The sequence below is a fragment of the Takifugu flavidus genome, chromosome 7 (genome assembly GCF_003711565.1).
Source record: "Takifugu flavidus isolate HTHZ2018 chromosome 7, ASM371156v2, whole genome shotgun sequence".
In the NCBI taxonomy this organism is placed as follows: domain Eukaryota; kingdom Metazoa; phylum Chordata; class Actinopteri; order Tetraodontiformes; family Tetraodontidae; genus Takifugu; species Takifugu flavidus.
In genome coordinates this window covers 5,080,684-5,093,889 of record NC_079526.1, presented here as the reverse complement: position 1 = coordinate 5,093,889, position 13,206 = coordinate 5,080,684, and the positions used below count along the sequence as shown (strand labels likewise).

Genomic DNA, 13,206 nt, shown 5'->3' with positions numbered 1-13,206 from the left:
CCCACAGACAGGTCAGCGGGGACAAAGCCAGAATTAGACACAGTTTATCCTCCTGGGTGACACTGCTGAATGTCAGGGCGCTGAACTTGACCGCTCCAGCCCAGACGATGACACAGAGGTGTGACCTTGAGTTTGACGACCTGACATCCTGCTGTCAGAAAAGGCAGCATTCTCTCCCCTTTCTCCTCTGGCCTTTTTCTCTTACAGCCTTTTCTACCTCTCCTGGCATCAGTGTTGAGTCACTTTCTAAAGCTGTGTGGTCTTTTTCCTCCTTTCATTGTAAGTTGACAAAGACTGTTGAATGGATCAGGCTTGACAGTTTGGTTCAACAGTATCGCAAAAGTAAAGATGGACTGACCTCCTTTAACTAGCCGACCCTCAGAAGTGTGTTTTACTCCCTGTGGTTTCTCCCCCACTTGTGGTGCCTCTCTTGGTGCATCACTTCTCCAGGTGCTGACATCCATCTCATGTTGCCAGACACGCCGTGCTGTGTGATGTCCAGCTGCTTAATCCTTCACTTATATCCAGTTATCCATTGTTAGTCCTCTGACACGCTGGGCCGAGGACATGGAGCCGGGCGTGGAGTCCATCAGACGGACAGCTGCTGCACCGTACTGACACAGTCGGGCTCTCCCTAAACTTTACTGGTTTGACTGGACAGAGGATTTATATGAATATATCTCTGAACAGTCTCAGGAGGTTAGACTGTTTTCATTCGCATTAATTGTTCCATTTAGCCTGATTTAAATATCCACAGCAGGAGCACAGAAAGTCTAGACTGGTACTTAAAAACGCACGCACACATCAAAGAAAATGTCGTCTCCGTGCCAACAGTCGAACTCATTTGCCTTAAAAAAGGTTTTGTTTGACTGACTGGAAACAGTAGTAGTGACTTTCCATCTCACACATTTATGGTTGTGCTGGGAACGTCTTTATCACGTTTATTCACTGTGTTTATTGAAAGAAAATGAAACAAGAGATGAAATTGAATGGTGCCAATGCCGATCTGCAAAGGTGCATACACAACACGTGCACGGGCTCACTTTGAGACTCACTTATTTATTCCACTTAGTGGTTCGGAGAACACATAAAGTACTGAGTCATGAGCGCGCTGCAAAATTTAATCATCGTTTTCCCTCTGGGTCTCTGAGCCTAATTCCCATCAAATACGAGCTCATGCACACAAGCGCACGTGCGCATATACACACACATGCGCGTTATGTTTTCCCATCAACACGTTATCAGAGTTATTTAGCGACTAATGTATTTACGTGCTCGTCAACTGATGTACTACTTTACCACTCTTACAAAGCATAAAGCCTGAGTGCTTGAGTGTGTGTGTGTGTGTGTGTGTGTGTGTGTGTGTGTGTGTGTCCTTGGCTCTGTCCATAATGAAATATAAAGGCTCATTTGATGGTAATTGCTTACAGTCCAAGTCCCATTTCATAAATTGGCTATCCTCCATAGCTTTTGTCTTAAATGACTGAAGTGGAAATAGAAGAAAGTAGAGAGGAGAGGAGAGAGAGAGAGGAGAGGAGAGGAGAGGAGGAGAGGAGAGGAGAGGAGAGGAGAGAGAGGAGAGGAGAGGAGAGGAGAGGAGAGGAGAGGTGGGAGGGGAGGGGAGGGGAGGGTAGAAGATGGTAAATGGATACATTCAGGGAAGAGGAATAAATAATTTCTTGAAATTGGAGACAGTTCGGTACATTGTGGGGCTTTACAGTTTCATGCTGATGTGGTAGAAATCACATCAGAACTCTCCCAATCTCTCAAAAACAGGTGCTTTTAGATATGATTTGTCCTAATGCTGGGATAATTAAAGTGGCGTGAAAGAGAGACAGAAAAGTGAAAAAGGATGTAAGCTGGAGGGGGGGCTGAGAATGGATGATGAGAAGGGGAAGGTGATGCAGAGATGAGGGGAGGGAAAATCCCTAAGAGAGTTTCATCTGACCACATGTGTAATGTGGAGATAGTAATATAGAAATCCATGTACTTGGCTAATGTAGTGTCACTATAAGACACTCCCCCCCTGCACACCCACCCACCCACACACACACACACACACAAACCTGCCTCTACACACACACACTCATATGCACCCTCCTCTAATCACTTGAGTTTCCAGAGAGGTTACAGGCTTTGTTAATGTCTCTGCCTGGGGGCAAACCAAAGCCTTTCAACTCTGTGGCTTGTGGACCACCCTGCCCCACACTGGTATGCATTATATCCCCCTGGATCCCCAGCTCTGCAGAGGTCACAGGTCAGGAGCTGGCAGGTGATTGGATGTTGTTGTGGTAAGAGAGTACTGGCCTCGCTAAGTGCTGAAAAAACACCAACTGTCTCTGATATTCCTGGCCACAGCGTGCATACGTGTGTGTGTGTGTGTGTGTGTGTGTGGTGTGTGTGTGTGTGGTGTGTGTGTGTGTGTATGGTTCAAAAAAGGACAATCACCAGAGTGTTGTTTTGGCCTCCACCTGGAAATGATCAGGAACCATGTGCGTGTGCTGTGCAGAAGTACATTGAAGATGTCTGAAAACAACAGCAGAGTATATCCGGCCTTGAAGCGACTGACAGGAGCAGTTGGATGCAGAGCCGGCCGGTTCAGGTGATGGAGAAGGGAAGTCAGTGGAACACAGGCTCTCCGTGGTTTTGAGTCGCTTGTGGCCACCAGGGAAGGATTTGGGGTCTGATTTATGGTGAAGTTGTGGTCTTTATAACAACTAGGAATAGGAATTATGTCTTTAAACATTAAATAAACAAAAATGTGTTCCTATATAGACAAAATGGAGTACTATTGTTAGTGAAAATATCATCTCGGTACACATGAACAAGACAGACAACAACAGTTATATCATCTCGCTGGGACAGCCTGATGGCCTCAAAATAATCACATTCATTTGATAACCCATCAACGATCCTGAACGTGCTAACCCCCCAAAAGAACATCACTCTTTGGTATTTCGTGACATATCGTCAAAAAAAAGTCAAATATCGCTACAAAAAGCACAGCACACCTCCACTGGTTTCATTGTTTTAATGTGGCGGAGACGGAGGCTAGAATGGCGACGCAGCCGCTCGCGTTTCACACAAGCAGCCACTTCAGGAAACTCTGAGTAGGAGCGGCGCCCTTCCCTCTCGTGGCGCTGAAGCCATCCACCCTAGAGACGTTGAGCTTGTCTACATGTACGAGAAGGCGTTTACCCGTAAATAACACGTGACATCTGTCAGGGTGACGGGATTTTAGATGTGACTCAGAGGTTGGTAGACAGATGAATGAGACGCAGAAGCACAAACGCATGCACACACAGTCTGCGTCTTTGGCTGAAGGTTGCAGACCGAGAGGATTCACGAGTAATTATGGGTCTATTCTCATCACTCTTCATCTGAAGGCTAAAGTGCTCTCTTGGCGCTCCTTCTCCACTTTAGTTTGATTGAAAAGACTCTCGGAAAGACAGCTTTTTTCTCCTTTTGGGTTGAAAATCATACACAGGCAGAGAATGCTGGGCACGTGCGCACACACACACATGCACAGAGTTGTTTCATAATGTTTTTATGGCAGAACCTTGAACGTTCAAGTAGATATAGCTGATATTCTGGGTTAAAACCAGACCTACAGTTCTCTCTCTATATCACACACAGGCACGCACACACACAGGCACACACACACACACACACACACACACACACACACACACACACACACACACACACACACACACACACACACACGCCAAATGTTTCACTGCAGTGGAAAACTGACTGCAGCCTTTTCTCTCACGTCTCACTTGCTTCTCAGCCCCGATTCCGCCGGTTCTGCCTTCAATAAATAACCACAGAGTGAAGGCCCATAATTATCTGTGAGAGGGCTGTGGCGGCGAGGGCACGGGACCACGGGAGTGTACAATATAAAGGATGGACGGAGAAGAGCGAAACACAAGAACATGAAGGTGTCGTGCAGGCACGGTAGCCAAACAAACCCAGTGAACTCGCTGCACGGCCTGCTGACGTCTTTATCCCTGCTAAGCTACAGCCATCCTCTCTCTCTCTCTCTCTCTCTCTCTCTCTCTCTCTCTCTCTCTCTCTCTCTCAGCCTCACCTACTGTAACATACCACATTATTGTCCAGCCTAGCAAAACAGTGAGTGCCAACCCCACCCAAGTGCTCTCCCAGCCCTGCAGGAGGCAAAGCCCTGGAACACTGGAACAACTTTTATAGTTCCATAATATTTAAAACTCTTCCCCCACTTAACTTTTCCTTCCCTGACCAAGCAGTCACATTCTGTCTGCATGTGCCACAGATGTTCCAACACTTTTGCAGCACTGTCATTTCTACCCCCCCCCCACCAAGTATCTCTTTCCTCTTTCTCCATCCTGACTCTCCCCACCACAACCTCCAGTGTGTCCTGCCCCATCGCTGTAGCAAAGTCAGTGCTGAAGGATCCTCCACAATGCAAAACAGATGTGTGATACACACACACACACACACACACAGACACACACACACACACACGCACACACACACACACACACACACACACACACACACACACACACACACACACACACACTGTAACTCACGTGGAGCAGAAGCTTGGAGCATTTAGGGCCACAGGGTGGAGAAAGAAGTAAGCAGAAACAGTGCCGTTGCTAGGACGCAGTGAAAATAAAACAGACCCGCAAGGCTGAAGTTTTCTAGGCGAAACAGGCGGTTTGCTTCACACAGGCGCGACTTACCATCAAGAATGGAAAACAATGTTTTGAAAGAGTCCTGGGAAAGTGAAGGACGAGAGTGTGTGTGGACATCGTAAACTGAACTGCACTGGGTTTCTTGTGATTCGCATCTGCTGTTCGGCTCGAGTTAGTTCACACTGGAGTAGAAAGATTCAAACAAGGTGTTCTTGATCTGTGACTGATTGTGTGTGCATGTGTGTGTGTGTGTGTCTGTGTGTGTGTGTGTATGTGTGCGGGAGACTGTCACTGTCACTTGACTTTATCCTTTTGCCTCCTTGACCGTTGGTACATATCCTATAATCCACCTCAAAATGAAACTCTGTAGGGACCTTTGTTTCCTTGAAGAGGTGCTTCTTTCTTGGAAATCTCCTCACACACACACACACACACACACACACACACACACACACACACACACACACACACACACACACACACACACACACACAGGGGGATTCCTGGGACTAATGTTTAACAGGAAGAATTTGGACTGCTCCATCAATTTTGGCTCTTTGTGCAGACGCAGTGGTTTACTCTAGATATCCAGACCAAGGCTCTGAGATAAGACAATTCTGGGCCTGCCTGTGGGAACAATCAACCCTAACATTGTACTGGCTGTATCTGCATACACACAGACAGACTGTGTGCCCATTTAAATCTGAGTACAGTTTTATAAACCTTACAGCAAATGGCCGCATGTCATCACAGTTATGTACTGTTTAAACGCACGAGGGGCGAGTGCGTTTTAAATAAAGACTGATGGTTCAGGGAAGGCTCACGGTTAATCCGTAACTTGCCATGTCGACACAAACTCACTCCTCCCACACACTCATACACAAGTGCACAAGTTAGCCGTAAGTGCACGTGCGCGCAAAATTGTCCCCACCCATACAGAAGCACACCTACCTTGGTGAGTGCTTTGAGTCATTGTAGATTACAGAGCTGTCAAACTAGGTGCTGGAAGGAGGCAATTAGAGCTGAGGATGGCTTGCTAATGGTCTGCCTGACCACCCCCCCGCAACACACACACACACACACACACACACACACACACACACAAACCAGAGTGCTAGCTAATTTACAGCTGTCTTTAGGCTCAGAGGTCCACGTCTCGTACACGTGCACTCTTGGAGTATTTCAGGCTCAGGATATGCAGAGGCATGCTCTGAACTAAGCCCTGACACACAGGTATGAAAAAGATTCCAGTGGAAAACCGCAACGATCACCGGAGCCTTTTCCTTGATCTCCAAAATAAAATTGACTCCTAAATACAGGGTGTTCTGCTCATGTGTGTGTGTGTGTGTGTGTGTGTGTGGGGGGGGGGGCACAGGAAGACCCACATGGTGGTCAGCAGGTGATTGTCTTCCTGTAGTCATTGTTGGGAAGCAGAATATTATTATCATTCAGACGTGTTGAGAAAATACAGATCCATTGTGTCTTTTTCTTTACCAAGAACTAACCCACAATGCTGGTGTGTGTGTGTGCGTGTGTGTGTTTGTGTGTGTGCGTGTGTGTGTTTGTGTGTGTGCGTGTGCGCGCGTGTGTGTATGTGAACAACTGGGAGTGTGTCTGCACACGTTTTAGGCGTACAGAGGGTTCATTGTGATACGGTTCTGTCCCTCAAGGCGCTGGAATCTGGCACATTGTCTTCACTGGAAAGTCAAACCATTTACAACTCTCAACTTGTTTTGATCCTTTTAGAAAATTCCATTTCCTGCGGTCACTTGGGGGGAGACTGCAGAGAAGCCTCTGGAAGGAAGAGCCTCATTATGGGTTTGGCCTGAGTTGGAAGCATTGAGTCGAAGGTCAGTGCCAGCCTGACCGCTGTAGTTCCCCTCTGCGTGGCGGACTTACGGAGGTGATAGGGAGAGAACCCAGCGTGGGCCGATGGAGGGACGCTGCTCAACGTGAACGTCTCGGCCAGGTCCACGTGATGCCACAGATGACGCAGACGATTCATAATTGATTCACGGAGGATAAAGAACGCTTTGCTGGTTTTGGGATGACTAAATAAATAAAATTTGTCTCCTGGTCCGTAGAGTGACTACGCACAGGGAATATTTATTTTTTTGGTGATTTCACATTACAGAAAGAGGTTATGAAGACGCTGCCTGTAGGTGTGTTGCTCCATCATCTTCAGCATCTTTACCTGTGTGTGTCTGGAAGGTAAACGCAACAACAACATTAACGCGATGAGGTTTGTACTTCAGCCTTCCCGCACAAGCACACGCCTGTTTGTTGGTTTGTGTGTATAAACCTGTTTTGATTTGTGATGTAATGTCTGAAGGAGCCCCCTTTCTTTCTCACTGTCCCTGTTCCAAATAAATGACCTCAGACGGCACACACTTCAGAGAAAAGGTCAGTTGAAGAAGTGAGGAACAGAGAGGATACCGAGGCGGCGGCCGAGTGGCGGAGACATCGCCAAGAAGCACACCCGCACTCCCAGGTGGCTCCAATTCCATTACAGTTCCACGTTTGACCACTTCGGCCACTTCATTGGACGTTCCTTCAGAATTAAACTTGAAATTGACAGATTTAATGGCATGCGAAACGATTTAAAATTCACCCAAGAAAACTTCAAAATAAAGATAAAAGGGAACCCAGCGTTCCGATTATACTCCATAATGGGAATTTCTGTGGCGGCCTACAGCCATATAATGTGTTTACCTTATTTTGTTGTGAGGGATATAGATATTGGCTCAGCTGAAACACACATCTGTACACACACATCTAATAATTATTGCAAATTCATTAAAAACAGCATCTCTGGGGGATATTCTTTACGTAGCTGGCTGTCAGAATATTTTCTGGATCAGTCCATATAGCCTTGACACTGTTTGCCAAGATTTCTTCTGTTTCTGGTAAATGTGTATAAATATGGGCTCCCATGTGCTGCGCATGCAGACATCCACACTGGGTTTGTGGTGGGGCAAAATGGAGGCTCTCGGGAGAGAGAGAGGTTATTTATTTGCGAGCGACAGAGGGGATTCTGTATCCGTAGCGTGTGACACACAGCGCTCTCTCTGCGCCAGCCAGGCCACAGTCTGAGGGACGAGAGCCAGTGGACAAAATAGCCTGTGTTTCCTGCATCTTACTGCAGAGTGATTGACAGCAGGGCTTCTTTGTGTGTATTAATGTGTGTGTATGTGGCACTTTTCTGTTTCTGCGCGTGTCAACCTGACAGATGGACAGAAACACAGTACAACGCGAGTGGGAAGAGGGAGGGGACGGTTGCCATTTTCACAGGCAACAATGGCAATTTTTTCCATGTTTATTTATCTGGTCTTTTTGTCCTCTTCTCCTCCCTCTCTCATGCACACACACACACACACACACACACACACACATGCTTTCTCGCACACCAGCATTCACCCTTCATTTTAAATAAACAATTTCTCCACTCAGCATACATACAGTTTATTTATTCAAAGTCAAATTGCACAATTGGACACACACACACACACACACACACACACACACACACACACACACACACACACACACACACACACACAAACCGTGGTCTCAGCTGTCACGGTCTAGGAGTGTCAGGTTGTGAAGAGCAGCCTCCCACCTCCCTGCAGTGTCTCCAGGTCCTGGGGACTGTGGACATGCAACATGTGTATCTGGGGTTTCAGCGCTGAGACGGAGGGAGACAGAGATCAATGTAGGAAAGGTTGGAGCGCTGGCGGAGGTCAAAGCATCTGCAGAGGAGATGAAGGGGAGATACAGATGAAAAACAGATGTTTGGATACAGAAACAAAGTGCAGGGTAAAGGATGTGGCCAGAGAATAGCACAGGTTGCGCTGGGTGCGGCTAAAGTCTGTTTACCACATCATTTGTACTGAGTTTGGCTAAATCCAGTTCTAAATGTTATGGTCTTTCTGAAGATGAGCACATTAGAAATTCAGTCACTGAGTGTAAATTACTGTGGATCATCTGTTATGAGAATCGGAGATATGGCATCCTTACTACAAATAGGGAAACGTCGAACATTACCATTACTTCGGGTCTAACGACAGTTTGAGAAATTATGGGATTCTTTGGACCTGAACTGTATTACAGTACATTTCAATTTATGGTTTGTGAATGAAAAGAACAAACCTAGCTGTCACATCCAAAGGTCACACAGTTATTAAAGAATTTACTGGATCTATAAGTGTCTCAGTTGAAAAGTCAGTGTAAAACCAAATGTATGTTGAGTGAAATGCTTTTATTCCTCATTCCTTATACAGTCAGTTTCATATCCACAGTGGCCGATAAAGTCTGTAGCCTCAAGACATTAATTAGAAGAGAGTTTAGACTACGTGCTGCCGGGCTGAGACTTGATGCGTTCCTGTGACTTGGGGAGGACCGTTGATTACTTTAATCTGGGCTGAAGTCAATAGTTGAATCGAGACTGAAGTCACATCAGGTTTAATCAACTTGGGAAAACTAAAATCTGCAGGTTGAAAGCTCCACGTGTGTTTTCTTTAATTAACAAGACATTTGGAAAAAAGAAAGAAAAATTGGTGCAGTCATGAACTATAAACAACAGACATTGAACACATCATCAAGGGCAGTTGATTGTTCCTTCAACCCTGTAGTGACCCCCACCCCCCGCCCCCCCGAAATAATTCACAAAGGACTGAACAGGAATCCCCCCCAGACCCATGTCAGACTGAGTGACTCTGCATCTCTCTCTCTCCCTCTTGCTCTCTCACACACACAAGCGCGTACAAACACACACGCACACTTTCACTCAACCCATGGTGGAGTACAGAAATAGTCACAGTCTGGGGTGTTATGATACGCGCTATCTTTAAAGCTGAATCAGGGGGACCATAAAATCACCATATTTAGGTGTGCCATTGTGATGATTTTGGCTTTTCTTTGTTTCTCACTTGCGCTGTCTTCCTGTTGCGATCGCTGTCTCGGCTATTTCGTCACCATCGTCATCGTCATCACATCGGCAGCGTGAGACGCTCCCTGAAAGCAGATGTCAGAAGTGGGACTGCCAGAAAGTGCAGATGAAAGTAAAGGTCAGGCGTTCCTCAGCCTCTGGTTTCTGACACTCTGTCTTGCCACTGCTCTGATTTGGTTCCTCTTTGCTAATCAGCCACTGAGGGGTCAGGGGGCTTTCTTCAATGGTTCCCCTCTCAACATTTGCATTGCGCTCACTAAAGGGTTTCCCCTGAAGCCGTGTATGAGAACCTAGAAAGTACAACATTACTGTAAAAAGTAATGAAGCATTGACTATCCCACATGGCGTTGGGGTGGCTGACGGTAAAACAGCTGCTGGAATTTCCTGAAGTTCGTTCCTGGTTAAGGATCATATTTGATCCAGTGCTTCAGTTCAGTCCTACTCTCACATCAAGTAGCTACATCTGTACCTGTCAGTAGATGTCAGATGGCAGAAGAGATTATTTTTCTTTATCATCACAGACACTCATTGTTGAGAGATCCGAAACAATGGGCAGCTGTTAAAAATAATAAGGGAAAAAGGAAAGGCGCTTTGGCCCTCTTGCCAAGAGTTACATGAGAAGAACAATACTGCTGAGGCAGTGTGAATAGGAGAAACCCCGAGACTGGCTTCCACCAAAGGTCAGAAATCTGCCTATTTCTGCCTGTCAAGTGGGGGAAGGGGGAGTATTTGGACATCTGACATTAAAAATAAAGAATATGGCTTACGATCTGTGCATCTGTCATTCCATGTTAGAGCGCCGTTACAATGCTATGAGGGGGCGTAGCTCCGTTCTAGCCAAGTCGGGGTAGCGTTTAAACCAGCCATTGGCCTCGTGCAGATCTGCCGTGTCACGATGGCCACCCAGGACGGACTCAGAATGCGTCCTCCTGCTGCCGAGGATCACGCCTATTTTCAGTTGGCATGCTGTGACAGCTCGTTATAAACCGGGTTATGTGATTATGGCTGCCAAACTGGAAGTGGAGGAGGCTGTGGAAGATGAGTATGGGGTTTCCTGGGAAGCTCCCACACAGACATCTGCTGCCGTCACTCAGCCGCTCTTGCTGCTCGCTCCCCTGCTGCCATCGTACTGTCAGGCTGCTCTTTACTTCAGAGCCGCACTGCAGAGCAGCAGCGTTCTGCTGAATAATTCAAAGAGCCAGCGGGGACAGACTGTGGATTAAGACCCCAAGAAGGAGGAGGAGGAGCCTGAGTGATGAGGAGAGGAGTTAACCCCCTCTGACAAAAGGCGCTGAGGGGAAATTCAATGTCTAAATGAAAAACAGAATTAAATCAGCGGGGAGGGAAGAAGGGATGCTGTCAAAAATAAGCAGGAAGCGGGAAGAGAATGAGCAAGCAACCAGGCACTGGTCACATGACAGTCGGGAGATCGCTGAGCTGAGCAGGTCATGTGACTTCCTGGAAAGAAACCCAGCTGCCCCCCAGAAATGACATTGATGTGTGAAATCACTTACTGTTCTCAAACCCAGCACTTCCCATCATCTCACGTATTTCTGTAAACTTAAAAAATAAAGCTATGGTGTGACAGTTACACCGGGGTAATTCTCTTCCTCCCGCTGCTGGACTTTTAGGCCACCTGTCTCACACCCACTCACCCACAAATACACCGTCTGCACCAAGAAACCAGCCAGAGTGTCACTTACAGCTCAGTCAGGGGGGATTTGTTGAGGTGTCTTTCTTAGAAGACCAGGTTTTGGATTAAATGGCATTTTTTGCACTGTTGGTCACACAATTCTTTGATAATTTTAATAAATAACCTGAATAAACATATCCAAACTTACATTTCTTTTATCCAAGAATAATTCCCTCTCAGCCTAGCTGCATATGAAATATCACTGTTTTCTACAACACTGTGGACATATAAATTCTCTTGGAAATGTCTCAGATTCCTTCTCTTCTCCCGATGCTTCAAATTCCATCAATACCAACTGAGGAGGACCTTCTGAAGAGACAGCTAAGGTACAGTCTATAGAAAGAATTAGCTGTAAACAGTTTTTTTTTCATAACTAAACCCTGAAAGACACAGGCAAACTCATCTCATGGTATTCAAAAACAGGTATAGCTGTTCTGGATTAACATTTATAACCTTGTAAAAATCAGAAATGACACGTGAAGCTAATCCGTGGATCCTGCTGTGACAAGTTACAGCAGTAATGCTACAGTGTGATGTTCTTGCATTTTATACAGTATCCTACTCAGAAATAGTCCAGTTACTCCAGCAAACTGAGCTATTTTCGAGGGGGAAAAAAGGGGCATGAAGTAACGGATGTTGACAGAATCTGTGCGTATGACCAATAAAATAAAAAATGTTTCCTTTCCTTTTGGCCCAAGAGTGACGGCTGACAGATGTGCAGATGTGAACTTTACAGCGTCGCAGTTTTCTCAGTATAAAACTTGCTCCCACCCAGCTGACGCAGCCAACACAGAGGCAGGACGTGGTGGCACTGAAAGCCCAGTTTAGTCTCGGGGGTTTTACTCACCAATCACCGTGCAGCCATAACGACACAGGTCATTAGTGGACTTTATGACCCTTCTCGGAGCACAGTGGCCTAAAGCATCACGGCAGACAAGTGAAAAATGTGAGCGGTGTGAAAGAACTTTAAATACTTTCCATGCGCACATGTTGGTTTGCGCTCCCTGGAGAACGTTCAGACGTTAGGTTAAATGTCCCGGTCGGGGATCTGTTGTTTGCCTTAGTTCCGGCTGGTTTGTGCTGCAGATTTTTGGGTCAGTGTGTTCACACCAGTAGCTCCAGAAATGGGAGCAAGCTGGAATTCTCTGACATTTGTCAAAAGGCAGCGGTCTTCTCTTCTCTACCATCTCTAAAAGATAAATAATTCTGAGAAACATCTGGCAGATCCTGTGTTTGTTCAGCTGTCGTCTTCTCCTCACCTATTGTAAATTGACAGAAGGTTCTTCTCTCCTGTGTAACCCAATACTTGTCTCCCAGGACTAGAGTCCCACTTGGGCCACATCTTGTGTAGTGGAAACACTCTGCGCTATGTTCTAACTCCAACGGATGGGCACAAACCCCGATTAATAATTCATCTTATTGATTTAAATGGAGTTTATAGTAAAAGACAGTTATAAATGACACACGAAGAAGTTTTTCTTCTATAATCTACATGGTGGCCAAAAGCATGTGTCCGCTGAAAGATTTAAGCTGATTTTTTTTTAACTGTCCAACCTCTCTCTCCATTTGGAGGTCAAAATGAAATGAGAGCTCTTTAGTATTCGTACCAGAGCTCAAGGACAATTAAGGACGACTCCAGTTTAGGGACTACAGACACAGGTGTTAAGGAGCTGGAGCATGTATCGTGTCTATGAAAGTCCTCACAAAGGTGGGAGAACATGTGCAGGTGCTTTCGCACGTGTGGCGAAGATATTACCGCATATAGCGTATGAGTTTCTCTTGAGGTCAAGGGCGCCACTTCTGTTTCACTTCAATTACAAATATAAACATGTAAATGAGAAGCTGTCGGTTATTTTTGATCTTGAATAATTGATCCCGATGAG

The 13,206-nt window shown here is 46.1% G+C and overlaps 1 long non-coding RNA gene across 1 annotated transcript; it reads right to left on the bottom strand.

The window, feature by feature from the left end:
• Window positions 1–8,181: 8,181 nt before the first annotated feature.
• LOC130529188 (uncharacterized) lies at window positions 8,182–10,556 on the bottom strand. The gene is made up of 3 exons (XR_008951499.1): window positions 10,398–10,556; window positions 9,611–9,695; window positions 8,182–8,431 (listed from the first exon to the last, which is right to left on the bottom strand). It is a non-coding gene; the product is annotated as an uncharacterized LOC130529188 (long non-coding RNA).
• Window positions 10,557–13,206: the final 2,650 nt, after the last annotated feature.